The sequence below is a fragment of the Haliotis rufescens genome, unplaced genomic scaffold (genome assembly GCF_023055435.1).
Source record: "Haliotis rufescens isolate VD_foot unplaced genomic scaffold, xgHalRufe1.0.p SCAF_18, whole genome shotgun sequence".
NCBI lineage: Eukaryota > Metazoa > Mollusca > Gastropoda > Lepetellida > Haliotidae > Haliotis > Haliotis rufescens.
This window is the reverse complement of record NW_025963868.1, coordinates 29,397,384-29,410,503: the sequence shown is the minus strand read 5'-3', so window position 1 is coordinate 29,410,503 and position 13,120 is coordinate 29,397,384.

Here is a 13,120-nt window from a genome sequence, read left to right as displayed (position 1 = left end):
ACAAAAAGCATTAAAATGGCCCAAAACCTACTTCAAAAATCTCTAAACAAAATACAGCAATGGGCTGACAAATGGGGCTTCTCCCTTAACTCGGAAAAAACTACAGGAATAGTATTTAAACACAAAAACATGAAACCCGCCTGCCCAAAACTCCAGCTAAACAACAAACCAATCCAATTCCTAAAACAAACCAAATTCTTAGGACTAATTTTCGATGAACATCTCTCCTGGGACACTCACATAAATAATCTAATAACTAAATGTAGCAAAGATCTAAATACGCTAAGATGCCTAACTGGCTCAAACTGGGGGGCCTCCAAAGACACCCTCCTCTCACTCTATATATCACTAATTAGATCTAAAATAGACTACGGATGTGCCATATACGACACCCTAAACCAATCCCTGAGCAAAAAACTAGATTCAATTCAATATCAGGCTCTAAAACTAATAACACGCACTCAACATGGCACCTCCTACACTTCACTCCAGGCCTTAACAGGAGAAATGCCACTAAATCTACGTAGGGAACAATTAACCCTAAATTTCTGGGCCGCGTCTCAATCCACCCCCCTAATCCAAAGCCTAATAAACAAACATATCAGCCCCCAAAACCAAGCCCTAGCTCGAAAACACCCTCTACTTACTCCAATATCCCAAAGAATAACTAATTACTTAAATGAACATTAAATAAACAATCTTAAACAAAACTGTAAAAAATCAAATATCTTCACCCCAAAACTTAAAACACCCAAAATATACATAACACTAGCTAGCACAATAAATAAACAAACCGACCCAAACAGCAAAAACCACCACACTAGCATACATACATGAAAATTGGCCAAATTGGTGTCACATTTACACAGACGGATCCTCAGATCCGATCTCCAAACACACAGGTTTCGGAGTCCACATCACACAACCAACTAAAGCCACACAATCCTCCCGACTCCGAAACAATCAATCAATATTCACGGCCGAACTAATGGGCATTGCCTCAGCCCTTCATAATCAACAATCTAAAAAACAACAAAAAATCCTAATACTTACCGACTCGCTCAGTGGACTACAAGCCCTCCAAAATAAAAACACCAAAAACCGCCCTGGACTAATAAATCAAATACTAAAAAGCTCAAACGATTTAACTAAGGCAGGCAAACAAATAGTATTCATTTGGATCCCCGCCACCGTAGGAATATACGGCAATGAAAACGCCGATAAAGCAGCTAAACTATCCCTTAAAATCCCAGAAATAAGCTTAAACCTACCCATCTCCAAATCAGAAATTAAAAGTGTCAACAAACAAAAATTCACCAAAAAATGGCATAACCTATATCAAAATTGAAATAGCCAAATCAAAAAGGTTCTCAAAAAAACCTAACCAAACCAAAAATTCTACATCCGTCCAAAAAATTCGACAGAGTAATCACTAAACTCCAAACAGGACATACCAACCTAAATAACCACCTCAAAATAATAAGAGGAACCTGCCCACATTGCAAACAACAAGAAACCCCAGAACACGCACTCATACACTGCACCCACTACCTAACACACCGAACTACACTACAAACCACCCTAAATCTAAATAAGGCTCTTACTCTAGAAGCAATCCTAAACCCACAAAATAGAATAGAAAAATTCAAAGCCTTAGGCGTATACTTAATCAAAACAGGACTAATAAATCGCATTTAAAACCCCAATAAACTACCAAAACCAAAGCATATAATAAAACTAACAAACTTCCATACACAGGTCCCTTAGTTCGCCCCCCAAACCCTCTTGGCATTTTTTCCAAATCTCAAAATTTCCAAAATTCTATATAAGCAACCACTAAAACACCCCTACTGGATTGCCAAACAACTTTTTCCCCTTTTCGGAAACACATTAAATGGCCTGGCAGGGCCCGTGTGCGAAATACGCTGCAGTCGGAAAGCGCACGTAAAATCTCCAATATAAGTTAGTAAGTAAGCACCATCAGACTTAAACTACAAAGAACTAAAAATAAACACACCAAACCTAGAAGCAAACGGTATCCAACTAAAAAATAACAACCAAAAAATTAATATCATAAATATATACCACTGGGTAGAAAAACAGGTCAAACCTGAGGATTTAAACACCCTCCTCCAAATAGGCAATAAATCTACAATCTTCCTAGGAGACTTTAATGCCCACCACCCTACCTGGGGTATAGAAGATAAAATAGATAAACACGGAAAACTCATCTCAGAATGGATAGAACAAAATGACCTAATACTTAGGAGATTAACATACTGTGTTTTCAATGTAGAGCTAGGTTACCTGCAGATTTAATCCCGCTAAATTGAATTTGGAACCGAACGCGCAGCGTGAGGTTTCAAATGTTAAATTTAGCGCGGTTAAATCTACAGGTAACCTAGCTCTACATTGAAAACACAGTATGTTTATCTCCATTCTACCATGACTAAATAAAACGCGAACTCTTTGGTGTAAGCAAATATACTGAGTGAAGCGGCATGGGTTGAGTTCAGTGTTTTGAGTGGGTTATCGATCTGAATTACGGAATGACCGAACAAATATGGTGCTGTATATACTCAAGCAGTTTGTTTAAACCGTAATACTTCACTCGAACATATGACAGGCATTGAAAGCATATAAGCACGGCAACTAACATGAGGTGGGCATCCCTAAAGAAAACAAAGCAAGCTTTGCAAGGCTTTCGCTCTGCATCGCGCGTCACCATTATGACGTCATATCGCTCAATGTGACGCAAAACATATGACGTCACAGTCGTATATAGAAAAGCGCCAAATTTCAAGCTCTCTGTTGTCTCCAAAACGTAAATACATTCCCTTTGTAGATTTCTGTCGTGTTTTTCTGCACGAAATGTATTGCCACACATCCTTTGAATATTGTAGTAACCGCATCTGTGCATTCTGTAACCTGTAACTGTAGATATAGTTATTTAAATATGCCTACCGACAATGACTGAAAATAGTACTATTCTATGAATATTAGCTTCCGCGGTGATGCGGCCGTCAAACCAGCTGTTTCAATCAGAGTGGGTTTATTGTGTGTTACCCCAGATTTAGCCCAAAGTATTCAATGGGAAGTACACGGAGTACCACTAGGTAGTGACCACTTCCCCATAAATATAACTGTAGGAGACGTAAACATCCAAACACCAACCCAAAACCAGGAACCTAAATTCCACTACAAAGCCGACTGGGACAAATTTCAGCTGACCTATAGAAAGTAACGACCCCGAAATCTACTGTAAAAACCTCACTGACTATATAATAAACGCAGCTAAAAACTCCATTCCTTTCAAAACAACCAACATAGACAAACCCTCGGTTCCTTGGTGGAACAAGGAGATAGAACAAACTAGACGTAAACGCAAATCTGCATTCAATAAAGCCAAACGTGACTTCAAACACCTAAAGATAGCACATGAACTAAATCACAAAGTACAAAGCTTAGTTAAAACAGTTAAAACTAGAGATTGGAAGAATTTTTGCGAATAAATTAACCATCATACAGACGCCAGAACAGTTTGGCGCAAAATCCACGCCATTAGGGGCATTAAATGTCATTAAAAAAACTCCCAACATAAACAATTCAACAAACCCCACTCAAAAAGCTAATAACCTAGCAAATCACTTCTCGGCCGTCAGTAGCAACAGCAACTTCAACCAAAAATTCCAGGAACAACTAAAATCAGAAACCAAATTTACCAAAGAGCCAAAAGATAATCACCTAGAAATTAATCTCCATTTCACAATGGAAGAACTACTCCACGTTCTACAAAATAGGGAAAAGGGCACAGCCCCAGGCTTAGACCTTACTTCCTACCAGATAATTAAACAACTACCACCCACACTTCTCTAAACTCTTCTAAAACTCTATAACCTCATATATCTAAACGGACAGGTCCCATCACCTTGGAAACAAGCCCTGGTCAAACCAATCCCCAAACCCAATAAACCAGCTTACCAGGCTAATTCATACAGACCAATCTCTATATATCACTAATTAGATCCAAACTAGACTATGGCAGTGCCATTTACGACACCCTAAACAAATCTCTGATTAAAAAACTAGACTCAATCCAGTATCAGGCCCTAAAACTAATCACACGAACTCAACATGGCACCTCCTCCACCTCACTCCAGGCCTTAACAGGAGAAATGCCACTTAAACTACGTAGGGAATAACTTACCCTAAACTTCTGGGCCGCGTCCCAATCAAACTCTCCAATCGAAAACTTAATAAAAAACAATATTAGCCCTAGAAACCAAGCCCGGAAAAATCCACTACTTACTCCAATTTCCCAAAGAATAACCAATTACCTAAATGAACACAAAATAAATAATCTTAAACAAAACAATAAATCATCCAATATCTTCACTCCAAAACTTAAAATACCAAAAATAGACACAACACTAGCCGATATACTAAATAAACAGACCGATCCTAACATCGCTAAAACCACCACACTAGCATACATACACGAAAATTGGCCGAATTGGTGTCACATATACACAGACGGATCCTCAGACCCGATCTCAAAACACACAGGTTTCGGAGTCCACATCGCACAACCAACCAAAAACACCCAATCTTACCGACTCCCAAACAACCAATCCATATTCACGGCCGAACTCATGGGCATGGCCTCAGCACTACACAATCATCTGCTTCAGTGTAACAAGTAATCGTGTTGTCTGTTTGAAAATACGGAAGATGTACTGCTATATGCATTTACCAAGGGTACAAATCTACGTTTGTACATAACTTCATAAAACATTGATGCATGAACATTTCCGTTGGAATTAAACTAACTGAACAGAATAAGCTGTGGATAAAATGATGTTTATGAAATCACCTTCATATAATTACTTAACATTTGTTGTGTGTTCATGTAGTCTATGACACAACATCATAAACGATCATATAGTTCATATAATTTAAGTATCTTAACAGACAACTTGCAATTGTGAAATAAGGTACGGCGATACTAATGGCAAATCTTCCCCGATCCGTCTTGTCCATGTGGAGATCCATTTGAAGATACTAAACTTTTTATGCTCGAATGTATAGTATTTCAATTTTTTAAAACTGATGCTTACTTTAATCATGATTTTACAATTGTATATATGACACATTTAGCATTTCCTATGTTAGTTATCTTATATGTATAAACACCAAGAGATTTGTGATTAAATACGTCTTCATTACATTTAAATTATTTTTTATACTAATATAGCAACAAAATCATTCTGGTTTCGATATGCAAAGAATAATGCCTTATATTACCATACGATAATGCAATAAAAAGTTGTCATAGATCCATATCTGACTCCAAGACACGTATTATTGATATATCATATTCTTTTATTACAGGCTTCGAATTTCCCCCACGCCACTGCCTTAGGCCATGCAAACTAAGAACCACAATTTTGAAAATACCGGTCATGGTTTGTTTCATCCGAGGCTGTAATCTATCCCAGTAAGCAGATGGGCCTTGTGATAACATTGTCTCAATTTAAGTAATGATAAATAAGACAATTTAATTATTGGACAGAGACAAGAGAACTATTTTTAAAATAGTTACGTCATGGGGGCTACTCAATTTTGAAAGGATAAAGGATGAAGCATTTCATTTTGTTCCGAGGTAGTTTATAAAATAATTGTAACTGTGAATTGTACGGTGGCTTGACTGGCTTTCTACGGATAAAATACATGTCTGTCTGATACGAATATGCATCAATATAAAAGGAATTATATCAAACTTATCAAACTAACACTTCTCCGCAATGTGATTGTAGTCGTCTATGGGAATTTCGGGTGAATGACCTGTGCTCACTTAATATATGGATTTAGTTAATATTGCAATCGGGATCTACCAATGGTGCTGTGCTATGTTCAAATTGTGGTGTGTATGTGCGCGCGTGTATGTGTGTTTGTTTGTGTGCGTGAGTTTACAAGAACCTTGTAAGTTTTAAAAAGGAACACCAGATTGAATAACTCTAAAAAAATACTGGGATATAATAATGATCTGTTGAGTTCATGCTGTGATACAAATCCACTGTAACAACTTACATAAACAACGACAGCACAGATGCTGACATTGATTACTCTTCCTATATTTGGCTAAAATGTTGTTTTTTTCCTTATGACAATATCTGTGATGTATCATATTAATTATCTTGGAAACAAAATCTAGTAAAATAGCTCTTGTTCCCAATTATTTTACCCTTCACAACGCCTGACTGATTATTTATATTTCAGTGTCCTACATTCATAACTACAACATAGACTTAAAACCTAAACAATATCTGTGGTATTATTTCAAATTGGTTCAGTTTAACTGTATGCGCACATATAATTTGACGATTTTTCATAAGTTGACATGTATCATGGTGACATGCAGTTCATACTGAAATAATCTTCCAGATATGATTTTGTTTCTTAAATGCGTGTTACACGAATATGTAGTGGTAGAAACATCTGCACACAAGTTGCACGTCAAGGTCTTTACAGGGACAGCGGGTGTTATTCTTTGACCAAGGACTGTCTGCTTGTGTGGTCTATATTGTTAACACATGAGATCTATCAATTGTGGCCCGATTACCCGAAGCTTGTAAATTATAGTGACGTAGTCGTCCTCCTTCATAGGACAAACATATTTAAACAGAATGTTAACAACAAGATGATGTTCATCTTGCAATCAGGCTGAAACCATTGACCATGTGTTACTAGAATGTCAAGACCATGCCCCAGACCGGGCTAGGTTAAAACAAGAATTGCAGTTAGATCCGCTATCTGTAATAAATCTCCTAAAGCCAAGAGATGCAATAGCGAAGGCCAAACTAACTCTATTTCTGAGAGATGGACAGCTGCTCGAACGTATATAAACAGAGCAGCCAAGGATAAAATGAAATCATATCAATATATGAAAATAGAAATCATATCAATGCAAAAACAGAAATTATGTGAACACCGAACTCACAATAGATATGTGAACCCTACTCACACACAGGAGTCCCAAAGAGGGACAGGTCAGCCGAAATTGCCTAGGCAGAAGTCGACCTCTTAAACACCTAATGCAACAACAGCAAAATGAGATAAAATGGCGCTCCAATTATTCTGGTCAGACTGATCATGAGGTCAGTAAGTCCACAGCTAGGCTATTCCTTCCACCACATGTCCCTCATTGCCTTGACGGTTACATAACTTCCTGACCTCCATGTGTTGATATTGGTCTCTGAGCGGGACAGAGGCTACTGTTACCATTTGGCCACAATCAGTGAATTATAGTCATTAGTACAACGAGAAACAAAGGATCAGAAAGCTTTTATTATATCAGCCATATGTGTCATCAGTTTTCCCCACAACTTGGAGTACATAACACAACCTAGTCCTGCACCATGACCGTGGAATATATTTATTTTATGAAAAAATAATAATCTAGAAATTCATACAAAAGCAAGTCTAGCCAGCTCAAGCTAGCTCTATTCTGAAATCAGCATAGGGATTTTTTTTTATATATATTTTTAGAGTCAAGAAGGATATTGTGTAATATAAGATTACAGAGACTAAATGTTAGTCTAAACACAACCCTGATAAACCAAATTATTTTACAGTAACCGTCTAGTGGAACCAGAATGTGTCTACAGAAGTGAACGTTCGCGTTTGGGGCCGTGATAATGTTCCTTCAATTTGAATTGACAATGTGAAAACAAAAAACTGTTTGAGCATATACACGATTATTGATACCAAGAATGTGCCTGCCTAATTGACATAAATGGCGACATGAACTTGACATAAAACACATAACGAGTATCCACGGCCATTGGGACTTTGGAACACCTGTCTGTAATAACCTATTCAGGTTGTCCTATTTATTGATAATGACGGATTTCACATCAACAATATGTTGAATCGGTTTAAAAACTCTTATTATATTATACTGGTACCGTCAGATCCAAATAGTTACAAAACTGAGATTGTGTATTGAACTCCTGTAAGCACTAATTACTTGAACGGGAAACATGATAGAAATATCTTTAGAGTAAATGCGCGAATGCATCTTGGTTTTCTAATACCTTAACAGACTATACCAAAATCTCAGGCACAGCGATGATCTGATCGCAATATCCCTAAAACAACTATGATGTATGTATGTATGTATGTATGTATGTATGTATGTATGTATGTATGTATGTATGTATGTATGTGTGTGTGTGTGTGTATGTATGTATGTATGTATGTATGTATGTATGTGTGTGTGTGTGTGTGTATGTATGTATGTATGTATGTATGTATGTATGTATGTATGTATGTATGTATGTGTGTGTGTATGTATGTGTGTGTGTGTGTGTGTATGTATGTATGTATGTATGTATGTATGTATGTGTGTGTGTGTGTGTGTGTGTATGTATGTATGTATGTATGTATGTATGTATGTATGTATGTATGTATGTATGTGTGTGTGTATGTATGTATGTATGTATGTATGTATGTATGTATGTATGTATGTGTGTGTGTGTGTATGTATGTATGTATGTATGTATGTATGTATGTATGTGTGTGTGTATGTATGTATGTGTGTGTGTGTCTGTGTGTGTGTGTATGTATGTATGTGTGTGTGTGTCTGTGTGTGTGTGTGTGTCTGTGTCTGTGTGTCTGTGTGTGTGTGTGTGTGTGTGTGTGTGTGTGTGTGTGTGTGTGTGTGTGTGTGTGAGAGAGAGAGAGAGAGAGAGAGAGAGAGAGAGAACGTGAGTTTCTTTTTCATATATACTATCAGATTAGACGTATCCTTGCAAATATAACCAACCATTACCACAGGATGGAATCCATCAAATAATCAATACAATCAGCGGGCATATGAACATATGTGTGGTGAATTTGCTATTTCAACACATATAGATTGGCGTCTGCATGGAGTTAATCGTGGTCTGGGTATCCCATACAGTGGCACACGCTCTGTTCAAAAAGACAGGGGGCGGTCGGGTAGGCTTGTGGTTAAAGCGTTCGCTCGTCACGCCGAAGACCCGGGTTCGATTCCCGACATGGGTACAAGCCCGTTTCTGGTGTCCCCCGCCGTGATATTGCTGGAATATTGCTAAAAGCGGCGTAAAACCATACTCACTCACTCAAAAAGTCAGCAATAGTTTATTGAAAGGTGGTTGGCTTCGATAGGACATTGCTCTCTGGAGTAACGAGTGGAGAGATGATCATAGGAACTGTGAGGGTGGAGTTGTATTCGCTGTTCAACAGGTTAAGCAGCCACAAGATGCTGAAACAAATGATATTTCATCTTTACCTGGTTATAAAATTACATAAACTCTGTATATTTTACGGAAAAAAACCACAAAAAGTATTCGAATAATTAAAATGGTGGCATAGATCCACATCTGACACCAAAACAAGTATTGTTGATAAATAGTGTTCTTTCATAACATACATGTAAGAACAAAGAACTAAAGTTTTAAAAACTCTGGTCATGGTTCGTTGGACCAGAGACTGTAACTTATCCAAGTGAGAGGATAGGTCTTGTCATATCACTTTCTCATTCTAAGGAATGGTAAATAAGACAATGTTATTAGAGACAACACAACCATTTTAGTGGGCACTAAATGGATAAAAGAAGAATGTTGATTACAACATGAAGTTCCAAACAATAATCTTGATTCTTTATTCTTTTCTTATTCTTGTGTCTCATGTATAGAAAGGATTTCATTGAGTATATGGCTTTTGAATTTCTTAATTTACACATTAACTTCATAATACAGCAGTAATACTAGGTTGGGCTTGTTTACTTCACAAAGACATGAACTTTTAACAATAAGGTAAATTACAACACAAACCTGGAAATTGCACTAAGTACATAATAGTCCAATAAAATGTACAGAAACAATGCCTTAACTGCACTAAATAAACAGGAAGCTTAATATTTCATATACCTTTCATAACTTTAGGCCATGAGAATATTTACGAACAAAGTTGAAGTCTAGGGTGTATTTCCATGAGCCAAGTCTAAATCAGCCACAAACCCTCAATTATGAAGAATTAAGTTACTGTGTGTGGTAGAAATTAAGAAGATGCATTTATAAACAAATTCCTATTTATGAATTTTCAAATGAGTGACTAAATGTGCCTTACCATTACTTTAGACCCAATTGGCTCCTAGCATGACTTCCGCATGCATGCTGCTTAAAGCACATGGTGACATGACCACATCAATCTGTGCTTATCTCCCTTCTGATTAAGGATGATGTAAAATTGGCACATGATCAAAAAAGGAAACATAACATTCAAACCCAGGAAATTAAATAAACATCCTAAACATAACAATTATTTAATATTGTATACTGCTATTGTTATGTGTAATACATAATTTGTGGAAATTCTAGAAACCAGATTTCATACCTCCTTAACAAGTTAAGCTATCATAATTGATAGAAAATAGAAATAAACATTTTGACCATTACAAAGACAACATTTCCTTTGTTCTTAGACGGTTTATTCATTAGTCGTAAGTGTGAATTGTACTGTGGGCATCATGACCTATCTACGAATATAGTGCCTGTCTGTTTGCTATGAATACACATTAATATAAAGGAATGAAATGAAACTTTAGCTCACTAACTACTACTACTACTACTACTACTACTACTACTACTACTACTACTCGACAATGTAATTGTAGCCGTGTATGTGAATATGTGCCACCAATATGTGCTCACTAACTTGATAGGGCTGTAGTTAAAATAACATGTTATGTAAGGTATCAGTCTCACATAATCACCAAATCATGTGCAGCAAGTGCACATGTATATTAGATATCAACCAAATAGCATTAATTGCTACGTCTAATTGATATTAACTAGTTAGTAGGGCAACAATGATGCTGTGCCCAAATCTGGAACCTATTCTGCCCCCAAGCCCTATGGAAAAACGTCGAAAATAATCATTGCTTGGTTATAATTAATTGTTAACAATAAATGATCAATCCACGTTTTGTGTATTATGTAAGATATATGTATGGAATCTTTTTTGATAAGAGGGAATAGAAGTTGATCGAGGTTGTAAATATAACGATTTTGACGCCTTCTTTTGTATTCATGTGGGGCGGTCTGGTAGCCTAGTGGTTAAAGCGTTCGCTCGTCACGCCGAAAACCCGGGTTCGATTCCCGACATGGGTACAATGTATGAAGCCCATTTCTGGTGTCCCTCGCCATGATATTGCTTGAATATTGCTAAAAGCGGCGTAAAACCATACTCACTCACTCGCTATTCATGTACAACGCGTCTGTTAAAATAATGTGTATGTCCGTTTATATACAGGATTTGTCTTTAACGATTCGTTGTCGGAAGTGACAAGATCAAAGTGGGATCTCGCGGTAAATACAATATTTTGGTTCCCTAAAGTACAAGTAGATATCTTCAAAAAGCACGATGTACTATGGGGAACAGCGTAAAATAAATTCTCAAAAGTGAGCGGGCTGTTTTTCTTTCAAACTCTTTCTCTTTCATGTTTTATTTCCTGAATGATGAGAATACTTATCCTGCCTTTTGATTTCATAGAAGTTAGATCAACAGTTACACATGTTGTATGCAGTCTAGCATTGTCGTGTTGAAGGATAACTTGATGGAAACAACATGCGGCTGAAGAGTTTCATCACAATAGCGTTGGGTCGTTCAGTTGCGTGGCACTAGGTATATTCTACCAGTGTGAGAGAAATTGGCCTACATTATTTTGCTGCCAAAGCCAAATCTGTCGATCCGCCGATGTCGGTGCACCCTAGCTTACCCATATTCTCAGTGCGGCATAAATCGCTTACCCAAATGTTCCATCGCTGTTTGGGGCAGATACTGCTTGCGGCTCAGTTGACGTCAAAACAACACTTTTGTCTGACAAGCCGACGAGCTCTAAGACCTGCGTTACGAAGGCGTTTCGACGCTGTCTGGTCAGATATCTTTCGCAATTTGAGAATTGCAAATAACGTAGCCGTATGAAGCGGACCTTGGAAGCCGACGAGCTCTAAGACCTGCGTTACGAAGGCGTTTCGACGCTGTCTGGTCAGATATCTTTCGCAATTTGAGAATTGCAAATAACGTAGCCGTATGAAGCGGACCTTGGAAGCCATTGTAACACGGGGACGGCTCGACCTGGGTCAGTCAATTGACGTGCCATGCTTTTCGTATCGATACCAGAGGAATTGATGGTGTCTTGGCACACATTTCAATATCCTGGCTACAACTGACTGCAAGTCTCCTGTTTCCAATCGACCTACGAGGTTGTTCCGTTGAGCTTCAGTGAGACGTGGCCCGACGTCACAGGTAAAACAGTTGCTACCAGTCAAAACCACCCCACCATGAACGTGCATTGATCCTATTGTAATGTGGTGTTACCATTCTTACTTTTGCAATATGCATGTGGTCGTTGTTGCGCTTTGAACGATTCAAACAATGACAATTTAATTATTAATTACTATATATATGAGTGAGTGAGTGAGTGAGTATGGTTTTACGCCGCTTTTAGCAATATTCCAGCAATATCACGGTGGGGGACACCAGAAATGGGCTTCACACATTGTACCCATGTCGGGAATCGAACCCGGGTCTTCGGTGTGACGAGCGAACGCTTTAACCACTAGGCTACCCGACCGCCCCCTATATATATGAAGACAACAAGGTATGAAATATATCAAGTATATTTTTATGGCAGTTGCCCCCCTTGATTTTTTTTTATATAGAAAACAGTTTTATTTGAATCAAGTTGGGGACAAGTGATACTTGTACAAATATTTGCACCCGTGTTCGACAAATGCGGTGCCGTTTTCGCCAGAGAAATCGGTGACGTTTTGCTGAGATGCCGTTTTAGCCTGCACCCCATATATCAATATTCACACGCAACCAGATTTGGCAACCGGTTTCAGTTTGGTCTGTTAACGAACAAAAGTTGTTATGTATTTACACTTACATACATATTTAACGTGGGTAATAAATAAAATACCACACTCATTCTCGTTAGATACCGTTTTTACGAAACTCGTGAACTTTCAATGTTATCTGACCTCGCTTTCGCTCGGTCAGATACCATATAAAGTCCACTCGTTTCGTA